General features: G+C 44.0%; 1 protein-coding gene across 3 annotated transcripts in view; it reads right to left on the reverse strand.

Annotated features, from left to right (window-relative positions):
* The window catches only part of kcnh7 (potassium channel, voltage gated eag related subfamily H, member 7), a 124245-nt gene that overhangs the window by 80264 nt on the left and 23854 nt on the right, over positions 1 to 20127 (reverse strand). The gene's annotated exons all lie outside the window — the stretch shown is intronic.

A 20127-nucleotide genomic window follows, 5' to 3' on the forward strand; every position in this document is an offset into this window, starting at 1 on the left:
ACTAAGCCACCGGAATGAAGTCAAACTTTACAGCCACTTTCATCCTGCTCATACAGTTTTTACTCAAATCCGCCTCCTGACATTCAAGCTGCTTCTTCATCAGTCTAAATGACTCCGGCCACGTGTGTGAGCTTGTTGCTGCTTCTTTATTATTATATGATGTTAAATAGCAGCACAAATGTGCACACAGAAGAAACTGAACATACAACACGCCGCGTGACGCCAGCTCTGCTGCGTTCAGGGGTTCGAAAATCAGGACTTTCATTCACTTTGTTAAAGTTCAGAAACAAATAAAGCTTTTATTTCAACATATGCCTTGAAATTGGTGGCAGTCAAAATTAATAATGTTGGATTTTCTTTGAAGTGCAAGCTTGTTTCCATGGAAACCGATGTGATGCTTTAATTGGCAAATGATAGCAGGACGCTCTTCACTGTCACTGCGGCTCTTTAACAGGCTACTTTTAAAGCCTCTACAGCATCATTTCATGTTTACATGCTTGTATTTGCTGTAAACGGCGTCTCTGTCGGGTAAAATAATGGGGCGATCCGCTCATGGTGACACTGACGTACTGTTAGGAGCAGGAAGCTGCTTAGCCCAGCAGAATCAAACCATCAACCCCCCCGTGTGCTGGAACTGTTGGTTTGCTCTGAAATCCTGCAGTCATGTTGTTCGACTTCGTTTTTCTTTGTCTGCGTCAGCACATGTTTACACAGCAGCTTTTGCAAGTTTACACATTTACTGCATGTGCTGAGAAGCAGTCGGTGTTTGTGCAGCAGAACGTCGGCGCTCCCCCAAGAAAAGAAACGCCGTGGGCTGGGTGGCCTATAAATAGCTGTGTGGTGACAGCAGGACTTACAGACTAATGTGGGGGGAGCATCTTCCAGAGATGTCCATGTTCATTATTTCTGACTTGACATGTATTTTTCTAACTCTGCTCTGAGCTCCTTTACAGCCAGTTATTCCTGCTACTATTTACCTGCTATCCTCACTAAACCAACTCCAGCTCAGCTGCTTTGTGGCGCCACCGTGCATCAGAAACGTCTTCTTGGCTTTATTCCAGCCATAGAGGAGCATTATTTTTCTTCTTTTCACACACACATAGAACTTTCTGCTCACTGGTTGATCTTTGGCTGCTCCTGATTGGACGTTACCGTCAATCTAAGCTCTCTGATTGGTGGAAAGTCTGACAGGAAGTGGCTTCATCATCATGTCCAGGTCTAAATAGAGGTCTCTTAGCAACATAGTAGTGATGGTGATGTTTTTATGGTGAAATGTGATAAATAATGCTGTTATCATGGATCATTGTGGATTTACCAGATAGGTTGAATACCAGATACCAGATTGGTATTCAAGATGGCGCCGCGGATGGCTGCCTCGATTTGTTGGTGCGCTCTGTTTTGTCTTGTTTTGTTTGTAAACACCGTTTTTTGTTTCGGTTCGCGGCTCTCTTTCACTACAGAAGAACTCCTGAACATTCGGGAAAGAACTCCACGGGGTTTGTTTCCCGAGTTTCTGGCTCCTACAGCAGTTTTAGTGGACTTTTTAGTCAAAGGTGCCCTCACCTTAACTTTACGCCGACGCAGGGGGAAACGAGGTGGCGCGCTCGTGCGCCTTCGCCAGCGAGGAAGACGCACGCCGCTACCTGGAATATTTCTCTCTAATGTGCGCTCACTGGGCAATAAAATGGACGAGCTTCATCTTCTGCTGAGGAGAAACAAGGACTTTTGTTCATCCTCTGTTTTGTGCTTCACCGAGTCATGGCTGTGTGGGAACATCCCGGACTCCGCGCTACAGCTGGATGGATTCCAGCTTCACCGAGCGGACCGTGATACGCGGCTCTCTGGCAAAACAAAGGGTGGAGGTATTTGTTTCTACACCAATGCTGGCTGGTGCAACGACGTAACAGTGATACAACGGCACTGTTCTCCCCTCCTGGAAACTTTTATTATCAACTGGAAACCATTCTACTCCCCACGTGAGTTTGCCTCCTTCATTCTGGTCGGTGTTTACATCCCGCCGGAGTGCAACGTGCAGGACGCACTGCGCGCACTCGCCGACCAGATACTGGAAGTGGAGCGGACCAACCCGGACTCTTTGGTTATTGTCCTCGGGGACTTCAACAAAGGCAAACTCAGTCAGGAATTGCCTAAATACAAACAGTTTATTAAATGCGCTACCAGGGAGGGGAACATTCTCGATCACTGTTACACTACCGTCAGTAACGCATATCACGCCGTCAGCCGCGCTGCACTGGGACACTCCGACCACAACATGGTCCACCTGATTCCTGCCTACAGACAGAAACTAAAACTTTCTAAACCTGTGGTGAGGACATCAAAGAAGTGGTCTAGTGAAGCTGCAGAAGACTTAAAGGCGTGTCTGGACTGCACTGACTGGGATGTCTTCAGGGCTGCTTCCACCAGTCTGGATGAGTACACAGAAGCTGTAACCTCATACATCAGCTTCTGTGAGGACTGCTGTGTACCAACACGCACCTGGGTGACTTATAATAATGACAAGCCCTGGTTCACATCCAGACTGGGACAGTTGAGGTCTGAAAAGGAAAAGGCTTTCAAAAGTGGCAACAGAGCAGAGTACATAGAGGCCAAGTACAGGTTCAGCAGGGCGGTGAGGAATGCTAAACAGCTGTACTCAAAGAAACTCCAACATCAGTTCTCCTCTAACGACTCTGCTTCTGTCTGGAGGGGGCTCAGGCAGATCACCAACTACAAGCCAAGAGCTCCCCCCGCTGCTAACGATCGACGTCTTGCCAACAACCTCAACGACTTCTACTGCCGCTTTGAAGACCACCTGGACAGCTCTCACGCCTCCCCCCACCACACCTCACACCGGCTCCAACCTACCAGCCCCTCCCCCACCACCACCACCACAATAGAGACTGTACACCTCTCACCATTACTGTGCCCCCTCCCCACATCCCCCCCACCATCACCTCTCTCTGTCCTTGAAAGAGATGTAAATAGGCTCTTCAAGAGACAGAACTCCCGCAAAGCTGCTGGGCCAGACTCCGTGTCTCCAGCCTGCCTGAAGCACTGTGCAGACCAGCTGTCTCCTCTGTTCACGGACATCTTCAACATCTCACTGGAGACATGCCATGTACCAGCATGTTTCAAGGCATCCACTATCATCCCAGTCCCCAAGAAACCGGGACCCACAGGACTGAATGACTACAGACCCGTCGCCCTGACCTCTGTGGTCATGAAATCCTTTGAGCGCCTGGTTCTGTCCCACCTCAAATCCATCACGGACTCACTCCTGGACCCCCTACAGTTTGCCTACAGAGCCAACAGGTCTGTAGACGATGCTGTAAATCTGGCCACTCACTTCATCCTCCAGCACCTGGACTCTGCAGGATCCTACGTCAGGATCCTGTTTGTGGATTTCAGCTCCGCATTTAACACGATCGTCCCGGCTCGTCTGCAGGACAAGCTTTCACAACTCAACGTGCCCGACACCACTTGCAGGTGGATCACTGACTTCCTGTCGGACAGGAAGCAGCGCGTGAGACTGGGAAGCCACACTTCGGACTCCAGGACGATCAGCACCGGCTCCCCGTAAGGCTGTGTTCTTTCTCCCCTGCTCTTCTCTCTGTACACGAACAGTTGCACCTCCAGTCACCAGTCTGTCAAGCTCCTGAAGTTTGCAGATGACACCACCCTCATTGGACTCATCTCTGGTGGGGATGAGTCCGCTTATAGATGGGAGATTGACCGTCTGATGGCTTGGTGCAGCGAGAACAGCCTGGAGCTCAATGCTTCCAAAACAGTAGAGATGATTACGGACTTCAGGAAGAGCACAGCCCCCCCCTCCCCTGTCATCCTTTGTGGCTCCCCAGTGGACACTGTGGAGTCCTTCCGCTTCCTGGGCACCATCATCTCCCAGGACCTCAGATGGGAGCTGAACATCAGCTCCCTCATCAAGAAGGCTCAGCAGAGGATGTACTTCCTGAGGCAGCTGAAGAAGTTCAATCTACCACGGACAATGCTGGTCCACTTCTACACTGCCATCGTGGAGTCCATCCTCACCTCCTCCATCACCGTCTGGTACGCTGCTTCCTCTGCCAAGGACAGGTGCAGACTGCAGCGTATCATACGTTCTGCAGAAAAGGTGATTGGCTGCAGCCTTCCTTCTCTCCCAGAACTCTACTCCTCCAGAACCCTGAGGAGAGCAGGGAGGATAGCAGCTGACCCCTCCCACCCTGGACACCATCTGTTTGATCCTCTCCCCTCTGGCCGGAGGCTGCGGTCTATCAGAACCAGAACCTCCCGCCACAAAAACAGTTTCTTCCCCTCTGCCATCAGGCTTTGGAACTCACCTAAAGACTTACCTGACTGACAACGCATTAACACACTCCCCCTTCATTGGTCACTTCAATTTGTACATTTTTATTTTTATACTACAGACTGCACATTTCATTTAATGTAAATACACTACTTTACTCTTATTTATTTTTATGTACATAATTTTTATTTCCACTCTTATATAGTTTTTCAGTCTTAGTGTTATATGTTCAGTTGGCTTGTTCATATCTTTATGGTTCATATTTATCTATTTATATGTAGGCACCGTCAAATCACAACAAATTCCTTGTAATGAAAGTTACTTGGCAATAAATCTGATTCTGATTCTGATTCTGATTCTGAGAATAACACACTAGTGCGACGACAAGGAACGTGTCATTTTTGGGAACTTTCCATTGGGCTCCCAACCCTGAAGGGCGAAGCCTGACACACTGTAATCTAATTGGTAGACGGAAACATCACTTCCTGTTGACTCCACAAGAACAAAAGCAGAAACAGCTTCATGTTTAAACACAGGAGCCAGAGCACCCCTTGACCACGAAGCACAAGCCTCAGAGGACCAGACCCCTGGATGGCCACCCAAGAGTACCACCAGCCCTGAGTGGTTCACATGATCTACATGTTCAATCAGGACTGAAGCTGACTGAAAGATCTGAGCGATAAAACATCATCTGTAATGTTTCATAGCAGTTTTTTCCTCTGCTGACCCAAAAGATTCATAAATAAAATGGTTTAATGTATTTATTTCGTTTAAATAATCGTAAACATCCTGCCTCTCGCTGGCTCCAGCTTCCCCGCAACCCTTTCTGGGCTGAATGCTATAAATAATGGATGGATGTAAACAACTGCAGGCGTTCAGGGGTTAATCTACCTGCTCTACCTGTTCCCTGAGAAGTGCAGGAAGACCACCCGACGCGTCTTCACATCAAACGGATCCCTGGTGCTGCTGATGCAGATTTATTCTTCCCTGCCTGTACATCCGACCTCAGAGACGGCTCGAAGCCAAACACACAGACAAAAGCATGGGAGCATCTCCATGTTCTGAGCTGCATGCAGGCAGACTCATCCACCTGGGCGGACCAACACAAGCGGTAAGGAACAGCTCAGCAGGCGTTCACACAGCCTGCCAGCAGCATTAATTAGCCAACGTTCTCCGTCTCATGAGCAGGTGAAGCTGGTTCACATGCTGCAGAGGAACCAGAGGAAGCTGAAAGACACTAAACAAGCTGAGAGGAACAGCTCTGCATCCTGAGGCAGCAGCTGAAAACCTTTCAGTTAAAGGATAAAAGGCAGCATGAAAACAAAGTCATGGATGGATGAGCTGAAACAACCTCTTCTTCTCTGCTCTAATCCTCAGGATGGTAGATGGGGAAAGTGCTGACTTGGCTCCTTAAAGAGGCAAAGAAACTCAAACTCTTGTCAATCATCCCCATAAACAAGATCCCTGAGCCAAAAACGGGAGTGAATCTTAAATATAACAAGCCGATAAGCTGCTGCATTGTTGTACCCGCCTGCCGCGTCAAGGTCAGGCCGTAAGCCTGAGAGGAAACACCGGACTTATTGATTCAAACATTTTCCGCTCGGCTTCATTTCCTGACTGAGGCGAGGCAGATACCTGGATTAGCGAGGCTACCTGGTAATCTGGTGCGACACAGATGGCTGGGCAGGATGACAGGACAGCGTGCTCCACTGAACACGCCAAATCACAGCGTGCCGACCGGCTCTTCGATGGTTCCAGACCAAAGCTGCTTTTACTGACTTCTATTTGATTCATTTTTTAAAGTTAAAGTCCGTCTGCAGACGTCTACAGTAGAACTTTCTGTGGGAGGCGGGTTCATTTCCTTCTCCTTGACCAGGAGGGTCAAACTCATCAGGTTCCACATCCAGAACATCTGGTCTCCAGTGGGTCGGACCAGTAAAATACCAGCATAATAAGTAGTACGAAGAAGTACAAGTACATAATCAAAATTACATTTATTTCAGGTAGTTTATTTCTTGAATAAATATATAAAAAAACAAATTTAATATATATCAAGTTTAAAATACATATACATTATATACATATATATGTATAACATACATATTAGTTTAAATATTTTACTTGAGATGTTTTTGTTCAATGTCTGATTATAACATTTATATATAAATATATATTTTTACATAAATATTAAACACAAGATACTTTACTTTTTTTATTTGATTTTTTTTATTAAAAATGTATTTAATAGTAAAATCAGATATGTTTATTAAAATAAAATGACTTTTATTAGATTTTTTATTTTAGATTTTAGGAGTATATAATATTTTCAATAATATTTTCATATTTACTAAATTTACCCTGCGGGCCAGACTGGACTCTCTGGTGGCCTGGTTGTGGCTCCTGGGCCGCATGTTGGACACCTCTGACCTTGACGTTGAGTCTAGAAGCAGAACAAGTGTAGCTGAGGACAAAGTTCAGATGAGGACTCTTCTACATCCTAACTGTTCCCACAGACCCCCATGAACCCTCCCAAACCTCCGCCCCGTCCCCTCCGTCCTCGCCTCCGTCCCCCTTTGTCCTCCCGCCCCGTCCTCCCTCCCCTCCGTCCTCCTGCCCCCTCCCCTCTGTCCTCCCTCCCCCTCCCCTCCCTCCCCCTCCCCTGCCTTGCTTGTATTAGTTACACTCTATGGAGGTTATTCCAGTTCAGCCTTTGAAGCTCCAGTGCTCCCGACTCTGTGGTGAAGGTGATGCTCCTTCCTCACGTCTCAGTTTTATTCTGCTGGATTCTTGGAGTGTCTCTATGGTGACAACTGCTTATCGGGTCATTAATCCATCCAGCTGGATAAAAGCATTTCTCCAAATTCAACAAAGATGGACTGATTGGAGGGTGAGTTGGTGGAACAACTTTGAGAACGAGGCGACTTATTTACACAAAGTTATGACCACAGTTTATTATGGTTCGCTCGCCACCGTCCTCTTCATCAGCTCCACCTGTTCTACTTCCTATTTACACTAATATCCAACCAACCAATCACACGGCAGCATGTAGTCATGTAGACGTGGTGAAGACGACCTGCTGAAGTTCAAACTGAGCATCAGAATGAGGAAGAAAGAGGATTTCAGAGACTTTGAACGTGGCATGGTTGTTGGTCTGAGTATTTACTGGGATTTCCACCCACAACCATCTCCAGGGTTTCCAGAGATGGTCTGAAGAAGAGAAAATATCCAGAGCAGCAGTTGTCTGGACCAGGATGCAGACTACACCGGGTGCCTCCTGCCAGCTAAGAGCAGGAATTCACACACACTCACCAACACTGGACAATAGAAGATGGAGAAACGTTGCTGGTCTGATGAGTCTCCATTTCAGCTCCACATTCAGATGCTCGGCTCAGAATCTGCTGGAAACATCATGAAAACATGGATCCATCCTGCCTTGGATCAATGCTTCAGGCTGCTGCTGGTGTAACGGTGGGGGGAGGTTTTCTTGGCCCACTTTCGGCCCCTTAGTACCAACGTGGCCTGGTTTAACCAGCACAGCCTACCTGAGTATTGTTGCTGACCATGTCCATCCCTTTATGACCACAGTGGAGCATCTTCTGATGCTACTTCCAGCAGGATAATGCACCATGTCACAAAGCTCAGATCATCTCCACCTGCTTTCTAGAACATGACGATGAGTTCACTGGACTCCAACGGCCTCCACAGCCACCAGATCTCAGTCCAGTAGAGCAGCTTTGGGATGTGGTGGAACGGGAGATTCTCATCATGGATGCAGCCGACAAACCTGCAGCAACTGTGTGATGCTGTCATGTTAATATGGAGAAAACCTCTGAGATCACACCAGGATTAAAAAGGTCCGACCCGGTACTAGAAGGTGGTCCTGATGAAGAGGACGACCCGGTACTAGAAGGTGGACCTGATGAAAAGGACGACCCGGTACTAGAAGGTGGACCTGATGAAAAGGACGACCCGGTACTAGAAGGTGGTCCTGATGAAGAGGACGACCCGGTACTAGAAGGTGGACCTGATGAAAAGGACGACCCGGTACTAGAAGGTGGACCTGATGAAAAGGACGACCCGGTACTAGAAGGTGGTCCTGATGAAGAGGACGACCCGGTACTAGAAGGTGGTCCTGATGAAGAGGACGACCCGGTACTAGAAGGTGGTCCTGATGAAGAGGATGACCCGGTACTAGAAGGTGGTCCTGATGAAGAGGATGACCCGGTACTAGAAGGTGGTCCCGATGAAGAGGACAGTGGACCTGATGAAGGACAGTGGACCTGATGGAGAGGACAGTTACTGTGTATTTATTGTGGACACTCGTGTTCAGGTCCAGCTTAAGGATTGTTCTGCTCCGGTGGAAACGAGGCCTTTCACCAACTTCTGATGCCACAGTAACTAACAGCAGCTGCACTCCTGACTCCTGGAGGCAGGTCATTTCATGTGCCCGTCATCCAGAGACCAACCAGGAGGCGGCCATGTTGCTGTAGCTGTAGCATTTTCTGCACTCAAAGGAAATTTAAATTATTGAACAAACAGGAATTATTGAGTGTGTGTTCGCAGATGGTGCAGCCAGACGAGTTCCAGTTTCAAGATGCTGGAAATTTCATTAGATTCTATTTCCACTGACAATAATTCAGACAATGCAGCTCTGTGTAGATTTGCTGCCAGTGGAGAAAATCACCTGCACAGGTACGTTGATGGCTGCAGATAAGATACACGGGCTGTGAAGTCTGCTGACTGGTTGCATCTGATGGGAAACGGGAATATTAACCTGGTGGAAGAGACACGGGAGGACACGTTTTTATCCAGGTGGAAGAGACACGGGAGGACACGTTTTTATCCCGGTGGAAGAGACACGGGAGGACACGTTTTTATCCAGGTGGAAGAGACACGGGAGGACACGTTTTTATCCCGGTGGAAGAGACACGGGAAGACACGTTTTTATCCCGGTGGAAGAGACACGGGAGGACACGTTTTTATCCCGGTGGAAGAGACACGGGAAGACACGTTTTTATCCCGGTGGAAGAGACATGGAAAGACATTGATGAGATGGTGGTGGACTTCAGGAGGAACAGATCAGACCTGAGGCCCGTCTCCATAGAGGGTGTGGAGGTGGAGTCGGTCAGTTCATATAAGTACCTGGGACTGCAGCTGGATGACAGACTGGACTGGTCAGAGACCATCAACGCCATCCACAAGAAAGGACAGAGCCGTCTGTACTTTCTAAGAAGGCTGAGGTCCTTCAACATCTGCAAGAAACTGCTGCTGATGTTCTACCAGACTGTGGTGGCCAGTGTCCTTTTCTATGCTGTGGTGTGCTGGGGAGGCAGCATAAAGAAAAGGGATGCAGCACGGCTGGACAGAGTGATCCGAAGGGCAGGATCTGTGGTGGGCACAGAGCTGGACTCTTTGGTCTCAGTGGCAGAAAAAAGGACCTTGGACAAGATCCTGACCATCCTGGACTCCTCCTCTCACCCTCTGCACAGAACTCTGAGCAGGCAGAGGAGTGTGTTCAGCGCCAGACTACTGTCCCTGACCTGCTCCACCAACAGACTCAGAAACTCTTTCGTACCCCGGGCCATCCGGCTGTACAACATCTCGCTGAGGGCGCAGGGGTCACAACCACAACCATAGTCCGAATAGTTTTTATGGACATGTGCCTTTTTCTCATTTGGAAGCACACTTGCTCTTATCTCATTCTGTAAACACTGTCTCAGCAGTTTTTGCACATCCAGCACTTTTTCACTCATGCACCTTGTTTGGCTACCACCGTCAACATATGTACATACTTGATCGCCTGTACAGTATACATGTACATACTTGATCGCCTGTACAGTATACATGTACATACTTGATCGCCTGTACAGTATACATGTACATGCTTGATCGCCTGTACAGTATACATGTACATACTTGATCGCCTGTACAGTATACATGTACATACTTGATCGCCTGTACAGTATACATGTACATACTTGATCACCTGTCCAGTATACATGTACATACTTGATCACCTGTCCAGTATATATGTACATAGACCATAATAATGACTCTTGTTCGGTCCAACTCGGAGTGTGTTTTTGCGTCTAGCATATCTAGCTGAGTAGACATTACAATTAGGGCTGAACGATAAATTGCATTTACGATAATATTGCGATAAGACAAAATGAGATTTTCTAACCGCAAAGGCTGCGATTTGAATGGTCGCGAGATCTGGTCACGTGACTTCAGGCTCGACAGAAACTGACACTGCACAAAGTTTAGTACCAAAGAGGAAAGGACGTCAGTTGTGTGGAATTATTTTGGGTTTAAAAAAGAAGATGCTGTGCAACGTCAGGTGTTGTGCAGAACCTGTCTCGCTACTGTTGCTACCTCAAGAGGTAACACTACAAACCTTTATCAACACTTGAAAAACCATCACAAAGCCATGTACGATAGTCACATGACTAAAACGCCATCGACCAGTGCTACTTCAAGTAAGCAAAATACAAGCCGACAGGGATCACTGACCGAATTGTTTGAAAGTGTTACTCCTTACAAACATAATTCAAAGCGGCACGCGGAAATAACTCTGGCAACGGAGTTCATAGCTAAAGACATGATGGCCATCAGCACGGTGGCCAAGCCTGGGTTTACGGCTTTGATCAACACAATGGATGAGAGGTACACACCGTCACACACACATTTTAGCCAGGTTGCTATACCTGAGCTATAGAAGAAATGCAGACAGAAAGTTGCAGTGGAACTGAAAACAGTGGAATTTTTTGCAACATCAACTGATCTGTGGTCAAGCCGTACAGCGGAGCCATACCAGAGTCTAACAGCGCCTTACACTGACGAAGACTTAAATCTCAGAGCTCGTTGCCTTCAAGCATCCTACTTCCCGGACAACCACAAGGGGGAAAACATTGCAGCCGGCCTGAGAGATGGGCTTGGTAGCTGAGATCTACAGGAAGGAAACCACGTATCCATGACGACGGACAACACATCGAATATGGTGATGGCAGCACAGCTAAATGAATGGACAAGACTCCAGTGTTTTGGGCACCGACTTCATCTTGCCATCGGTAGGTAAATTATATACTGAATGCGCGCGTGTGTGATTGTGTGTGAGCAGAGAGAGGCAGTGTGTCTGTGTGTGAGTGATTGATAGATAAATTAATAGATAAATTATGGTACTTAGACCTGTACAGTGTACAAGAAATTAAAAAAAAAAAGAATAATGAATAGAAAAGTTGGAGGGAGGAATGTGAGTGTGTTTAAATTGATAACATTGTATCACAGAACTTTATAAATTATACTGTTCTTGTATTATTTTTTATTACAGGACACGAGCTGAAAGATGACAGAGTGTCAAGAGCAATAGGGTTCTGCAAAAGGCTGGTGGGACACTTCTCCCACGGCTGGAAGAAGGAGGCAGCAATGACTGAAGCACAGAGAAGCTCAAACTTCCTGAGCACAGCCTCATGGCTGAATGCCCAACAAGATGGGGATCCAAGGCAAAGATGATCTCCAGGGTGCTAGAGCAGCTCAAAGCCATATCCCACGTATTGTCAGGTGACCAATATGCCGCTCCCTCATCCCAACATGGCAGGTTATTGAGGTGTTGGAGTCTGTTCACAAGGCCCTGCATCCTCTCCAGGACTTTACAGATGCTGTCTCTGGAGAGACGTATGTAAGCATCTCCTACCTCAAACCAGTTCTTCTTCTGGCCACATCAGTCCTGGCTGAAGATCAAGAGGACACTGACCTGACTAGGTCAATCAAAACCAAGGTCCTGGCATACCTTAATGACAAGTACAATGACCCCAGGACCCAGGAGCTTTCGGATGTTGCATCCTTCCTGGACCCCAGGTTCAAAACCCAGTTTATCACCACAGAAAACATTCCTGCCATTAAGACCCGACTCAAGACTGAAATGCTGGAATCAGCAAGGCGTGCACATAACCAGGTTAGAAATAATTGTGTATCTAATATTTCACAAACGCACCTTATATTTATTTATTCATAATCTAACTGATTACTAATTGCTGTTTTTTTTTCATCTGGTAGGAGAAGAGGTCTCGCACAGAAACCACTCCAAGGCCTGAAAGTGTGCAGCCCTCTGACAAAAAGGTGAAGAAGTCTCTTGGCAGCTTCTTCAAGACCACTGTGGCGTGTCCTGCTTCTCCCTTGCAACTTGAAGATGTTGCTGAGGCAGTTAAAAAGTTACCTCATGAGCCCTGCCATTGATGGAGAAGATGACCCCTTGGAGTGGTGGAAAGTGCACAAAATCAGTTTTCCACGATTGTGCAAGATGGCCTGCAAGTATCTCTGTGTCCCTGCCACGAGTGCTCCCTCAGAGCGTCTTTTTAGTGCTGAGGGGAAAATAATAACTTGCACTCGCTCATCTTTGAAACCAGCAAAAGTTGACATGCTGGTTTTCCTCGTTAAAAATCTGTGAGCTACTTAGAACTACACAGAAGAATCTTTCTGGCTGACTGTGACGTTCATTTTGCCCTGATGTGTGTTGTTTGCTGCTGGTACTGAATGAATATAGTATTTTCATTAGTGTTCAAAAAGCTTTTTCTTTCTTAAGGTTTAATAAGAACACACACTTGTTTATTTTGTGTTCATTGGGATTTTGATTTATCTAAAAGAAAACATGTCCAGAACATATTTGTTCTCCTTAGTTTTCCTGCACTTTAGTATGTGTGATGTTAATGTTGGATATCGCTAAGCTTTATTTTTATTTATATAAATCAATCTATATATATATATATATATATATATATTATTTATAAACTGACTAATTAAGGTCAGACAGTGTTTAAGAAGTGTAGTTCACATGTTTACATATCATGTTTCATGAAACATAAAAGTTGGAAATGTTTAAGTGGTAAAGCCACAGCTTTGTTTGCATTATTGTAATCTGCTGCACTTTAGTTTCTGTGACTTATTACTAACTTACACTTATGTTTACACCACACTTGTTTGGCAGAATTTTGTTAATTTGCCATGGTGAATACGTACTTAATAATTTGACTTGCAGTCTTGTAAGGTTACAACTGTAATTAAAGTAGATAGTCTTTCATATTCATTCCTATGTCATGTGTCTTTATCTTAACATTAGCCTAATATATAAGAAAAACAATTTATTTACAATAAATCTGGTTGTTTATTATAGTACAGATTGATTTATTGTGTTTGTTGAAAAGTACATAAGAGGACGTTGAAAAGTAATTGCAAATGAAATCGCAATTAGATTATTTTTCAAAATTGTTCAGCCCTAATTACAATGAGTGTACAATAGTTTTTACTATTTTGTCTCCTTTATCTACCGTTGCCTCTATTTAATTTTAAATTAGTCTAGTTATGCTTAAGTACTAACCCCTAATGTCAAGTACTAACCTTTAATGTATGTATATGCTACTGGACGCTTGAATTTCCCTCAGGATCAATAAAGTATCTATCTATATATATCTATATATATATATCTATATATATATATCTATATATATAGATATATATACATATATATATACATATATATTAATTTAAACATTTTAATACGTAAAATTGAATCATTTCATTTTGTACATTTCATACATTTTTAAAGATCATGAATGTGTCACCTTTATTAACATTTCTATTTATTCATATTAAAGGGATCATTTATTCTCGCAGTAAGACAGTTTTAAACTTCAGACCAGAGACAGAATATCTCCTGATGACGAGCCCAATAAGCTCTTTATGCTCTCTGGCGAATAAAATATTGCTTTATGATTTTCTACCCAGCTGCGTTGCTTCTGCATGAAAACAAGACAAAACAAACGTCTGACTCAAACTATGCATCATGCTAAGAAGCTGCATGTTATTCTGATCTGATGCAAACATGAGTGACAATGTAGGACAATATATGCAAAAATAAGGAGCTGAGATTCAAATACGACAAGCAGAATAATCAAGCAACAAGCGTTGGGCAGCGTTTCACATCTTTTTGTTGCAAAAGGTTGTGTTGGATCTTAAATGCCTGATCTCACCCTCCTTACAGCCAGCATCATCATCACTGGCTGTAAACATTCATAACCAGACAAGGTTTATTCGGTTAAAAGCAGGAAGGACATTTATGTAACAAACTTCTCAGAAATCTGCCCTGAATAAGCAGGCCTGACATGGACGAAGCCTCAGACACGTCAGAGCTGTGGACGTTGGGTTGTTGGTTTGACCGCCTGCCACGAAGCAGCCGGCCGGGGGTCGGTTGATTCAGTCTCCAACAGAGTTGCCCCGGGCAACCGAGCACCGATCACTCCTTGGTAGAAGCAAACAGGACGTTTCCACAACGCAAGATTTCGTCTAATTCAGCTGGTAAACTCGTTTAAAAGGTTCCCACAGACCAGGGTTTCTCAAATGGGGGTTCACGGACCTCTTGGGGTACTTAGAGTACACGGGACAGTATACTTTTCTAAGAATCCTGTAGAACACAATCTTATGCTTGTCTTCTGCCCCCTGGTGGACACCTTTTGCTCTACAATAATTTTGACATCACATAATGATTAATGATAAATATCCAGTTTAATATTTAACCCTAACCCCTATTTTTTTTTATTAAAAGAGCCAAAAAAAAGAAACTTTAAAAGAAAAAATAAATTTTTCTTCTCATTTTGTGTTGGGTTTTGAAGGGTTAAACTGTTTGGGGACAACACTGGTGATCTGGCCAAACTGCTGCCGACGTTGACGTAACTCTACTTGAGAACATGAGGAGAAAATAACTCAACGTTTTGTCCATGTTGGTGCAAATGACAGAACGTTTGGCAAGAAAGTCTCTGGACAAATTTAAGACGTGAACCTGTAATTCTACCAGTGACTGATGTTTTGGTCTGTTATGGGGTGAAAATCACTCATTTTACCATTTCAGATCACAGAATGCCGAATAATATTTTGTAAACTTTACATTGAAAAAAGGGTTTAATGTGACTTAATGAGACATCTTTTGTCTTTGAAAAATCAAATAATCAAACTGCCATTAACCCTTAAACCTCCAGCAGATCTCCCCGAGCTCTTTATCGTCTACCATCATCATCGTCTCAGGAGCTTTGTGATGGATAGCTGCCCGTTAGCTGATCTACAGAAGTTTTCCAGGCATTTATATCCTCACACAACTACTACACCATCACTACTATGTTGCTAAGAGACCTCCACTTAGACCTGGAGATGACGATGAAGCCATTTCCTGTCAGACTTTCCACCAATCAGAGAGCTTAGATTGACGGTAACGTCCAATCAGGAGCAGCCAAAGATCAACCAGTGAGCAGAAAGTTCTATGTGTGTGTGAAAAGAAGAAAAATAATGCTCCTCTATGGCTGGAATAAAGCCAAGAAGACGTTTCTGATGCACGGTGGCGCCACAAAGCAGCTGCTACAGACTGGTTTATACTGGGATTAAAAGCTGCTACAGACTGGTTTATACTGGGATTAAAAGCTGCTACAGACTGGTTTATACTGGGATTAAAAGCTGTTACAGACTGGTTTATACTGGGATTAAAAGCTGCTACAGACTGGTTTATACTGGGATTAAAAGCTGTTACAGACTGGTTTATACTGGGATTAAAAGCTGCTACAGACTGGTTTATACTGGGATTAAAAGCTGTTACAGACTGGTTTATACTGGGATTAAAAGCTGCTACAGACTGGTTTATAATGGGATTAAAAGCTGTTACAGACTGGTTTATACTGGGATTAAAAGCTGTTACAGACTGGTTTATACTGGGATTAAAAGCTGCTACAGACTGGTTTATACTGGGATTAAAAGCTGTTACAGACTGGTTTATACTGGGATTAAAAGCTGCTACAGACTGGTTTATACTGGGATTAAAAGCTGTTACACACTGGTTTATACTGGGATTAAAAGCTGTTACAGACTGGTTTATACTGGGATTAAAAGCTGCTACAGACTGGTTTATACTGGGATTAAAAGCTGCTACAGACTGGTTTATACTGGGATTAAAAGCTGTTACAGACTGGTTTATACTGGGATTAAAAGCTGCTACAGACTGGTTTATAATGGGATTAAAAACTTCTACAGACTGGTTTATACTGGGATTAAAAGCTGTTACAGACTGGTTTATACTGGGATTAAAAGCTGTTACAGACTGGTTTATACTGGGATTAAAAGCTGTTACAGACTGGTTTATACTGGGATTAAAAGCTGTTACAGACTGGTTTATACTGGGATTAAAAGCTGCTACAGACTGGTTTATACTGGGATTAAAAGCTGTTACACACTGGTTTATACTGGGATTGAAAGCTGCTACAGACTGGTTTATACTGGGATTAAAAGCTGTTACAGACTGGTTTATACTGGGATTAAAAGCTGTTACAGACTGGTTTATACTGGGATTAAAAGCTGTTACAGACTGGTTTATACTGGGATTAAAAGCTGTTACAGACTGGTTTATACTGGGATTAAAAGCTGCTACAGACTGGTTTATACTGGGATTAAAAGCTGTTACAGACTGGTTTATACTGGGATTAAAAGCTGCTACAGACTGGTTTATACTGGGATTAAAAGCTGCTACAGACTGGTTTATACTGGGATTAAAAGCTGTTACACACTGGTTTATACTGGGATTGAAAGCTGCTACAGACTGGTTTATACTGGGATTAAAAGCTGCTACAGACTGGTTTATACTGGGATTAAAAGCTGCTACAGACTGGTTTATACTGGGATTAAAAGCTGTTACAGACTGGTTTTTACTGGGATTAAAAGCTGCTACAGACTGGTTTATACTGGGATTAAAAGCTGCTACAGACTGGTTTATACTGAGATTAAAAGCTGCTACAGACTGGTTTACACTGGGATTAAAAGCTGTTACAGACTGGTTTATACTGGGATTAAAAGCTGTTACAGACTGGTTTATACTGGGATTAAAAGCTGTTACAGACTGGTTTATACTGGGATTAAAAGCTGTTACAGACTGGTTTAGACTGGAATTAAAAGCTTCTACCGACTGGTTTATACTGGGATTAAAAGCTACTACAGACTGGTTTATACTGGGATTAAAAGCTGTTACAGACTGGTTTATACTGGGATTAAAAGCTGTTACAGACTGGTTTATACTGGGATTAAAAGCTGCTACACACTGGTTTATACTGGGATTAAAAGCTGCTACAGACTGGTTTATACTGGGATTAAAAGCTGTTACAGACTGGTTTATACTGGGATTAAAAGCTGCTACAGACTGGTTTATACTGGGATTAAACGCTGCTACAGACTGGTTTATACTGGGATTAAAAGCTGCTACACACTGGTTTATATTCGTTATATATTATACTAAAAATAGGAAAAGAAGGAGTGGGGTTGGCGTTTTAATGGTTAACCGAATTAGTTGAAACGTGTTACATCACCCTGTTGGACTCTACATCATGGCTGCCTTACAAAGTCTTCACAGTGTCATGCTGAGGAGCATTATTCTAACAATGATCCTACATCTGAGTTCAATTTACCATCTTTACTTCTGAGAGACTCTTCCTCTCTAAAGTGCTCCAGTCCTTTTAACTGATCTGTTGCTAATTAACCTAATTATTATCAACATGATCCATCAACCTGTTTATTAGTATTGCTTCCTTTTTGTTGCTCATCCCATCCCCAAAAGGTTCCGCTTCTACATGCATGTTTACATTAAACAAAAGAGAAAAAAAGCAAAAAGCCTTTGACTAATAATCAATAAAATCCTTGTAATTCTTTCTGCTGACAGTGTCAAGCAGGGCTGGTGTTTTTCAATGAAAAATGCAGAATCAAGCAGATAAACTGTTGAAAGGTGGTAGAGGCTCACGGGATCGGCTCTGCTGCAGTAGCATCAACATGGACGTGTCCAGCCGTGAATTAAATAGAAATTATGCTTGTTGGTAACTACTGTAAGATGAATGAAACAGAGCATGGTGTAATCTAATGAAAGGAAAGGGTTTAAATAGGAGCACTTTATTCAGATCTATTTCCATATCCAATCTGTGAGAGACATCATCAGGTCACATGACTAAGTGTTGAAACAAGGGGTGTTTTTAACATGTATGTCTAAGACTTTACATCCAGGCTTTTTATCTCTTAGATACGAGCTGAGTGACTGGTATCTCCCTTGTAAGGAGCTGCTGTCATACAGCTGTGGATGTCAGGTGGGGGTTTGAGCTTCTCAATGAAGCCCGGCTAAAAGGAATCTGGGGGGAGGGGGATCTGCAAGGCTTGAGCCCGGGCAGGCTGGGGGAGGGGGCTATTAGATCGCCTACTGTCTGTTTGCTGTACCACCACATTACTGTAATATCCACAAGCCTAATCCGTAGAGACACGCCGCGTCCTGCATCTACGCTCCGGTTAATGAAACTGGATGTAAATAGATTTTATTGCCCTAAGCTGAGGCTAAACTGCTGGCGTTCATAACAGGTTGTACATCAGTTACACGGCTCACTGTGACTGACATCCTCCACAAAGTCTGTATTAGTCTGATTAACTGGAATTTAATCTTTGTCTATTTTCCTAAAAATTCAGCATACTTCATAAGAAAAAAGCAGCACAATCTGATGAACAAATATAAAAATGAAAAAAGAAGGCCGGTGATCTGAAATGACATAAAAGAAATGCATTTCTTTGTGTTCAAATAAATGTGGTATTAAAATGGCATTTACACTGGTGTTCAATGGGGAATTCTTTGTCCTTAGGAACAAATATGGAAGTTTTTGTGTAGTTCAGCCGTTTTATACTAATTCAAGGAGCTGAAAATAAAAAATCTACAATTATTTAAAACTAATGTCTTCTGGAAATTTTCAGCTATATTAAATGAAAACAGTTGAAACAGTATGGAAATACAAATCAACATGGCTGAAAATGTCCCGAGGATGTTTTAAGGGTTAATATTTAACCACAGCAAATAAAATATGAAAATTATGACACAAAATTCACTTAATTTAATTTCTCCACATTAAGTTTCTGGTTCTGTATCAGCCCAGTTCAGCTGGATCTCAGTGCTGCGTTTGTAGATCACAGAATCCTGTTTCACCGGGTGGAAAACTGGGCTGGACTTTCTTGAGCAGTTCTTGACTAGTTCAGGTCCTATTTAGAGTCATCTTGTTCTGATTGGCAGCTATGAATCTGGGTGAGTGGCCATGACTTTTGGAAACCCCCAAATACTGAAATAAGTTTCCACCTCAGGGTGTCTGGACTCTCCCTTAGAAATAGGGGGAGAAGCTCTGTGATCCAGGAGAAGATCAGAGTAGAGTTGCTGCTCCTCCACATCCAGAGCATCTGGTCAGGATGCCTCCTGGACGCCACCCTTGTGAGGTGTTCCAGGTTCGTCCCACCAGGAGAAGATCCAGGACACGCTGGAGGGACTACATCTCTCAGCTGGCCTGGGAGCGCCTCGGGATCCCCCCGGATGAGCTGGAAGAAGTGGCAGAGGAGAGAAGTCTGAGCTTCTCTGCTTAGGCTACCTGGTGACTGAGGCCTGGATATGCAGAAGAAGGGAGGATGGATGGATGAGAGGACGGGCAGTCCAAAAGATCCTCAAAAGCTAGACATTGAGACCTCTTGGATGAGTCGCTGCTCTTTGGTTGGCCGGCGTCACCTAGGAAGGTTCTCCATGGTTTCCTCATTTATGGTGAGGTTTCCTCCTTCCTGGGGTCCAGGGTGTAATTGTACCTTCACCGGTTTTTAATCTTTATATTTCATCTTTAAAACAGATTACCTGCCTTGTTTTTTATTCTGTCATCTGAACCTCACACATGTGGTTTTACAGTTATTAACACACTGGACCTGAAATCTAAAAATACATCAAGTCTTTCCCTTTGAATCAT

This window comes from Melanotaenia boesemani, chromosome 24, assembly GCF_017639745.1.
Source record: "Melanotaenia boesemani isolate fMelBoe1 chromosome 24, fMelBoe1.pri, whole genome shotgun sequence".
NCBI lineage: Eukaryota > Metazoa > Chordata > Actinopteri > Atheriniformes > Melanotaeniidae > Melanotaenia > Melanotaenia boesemani.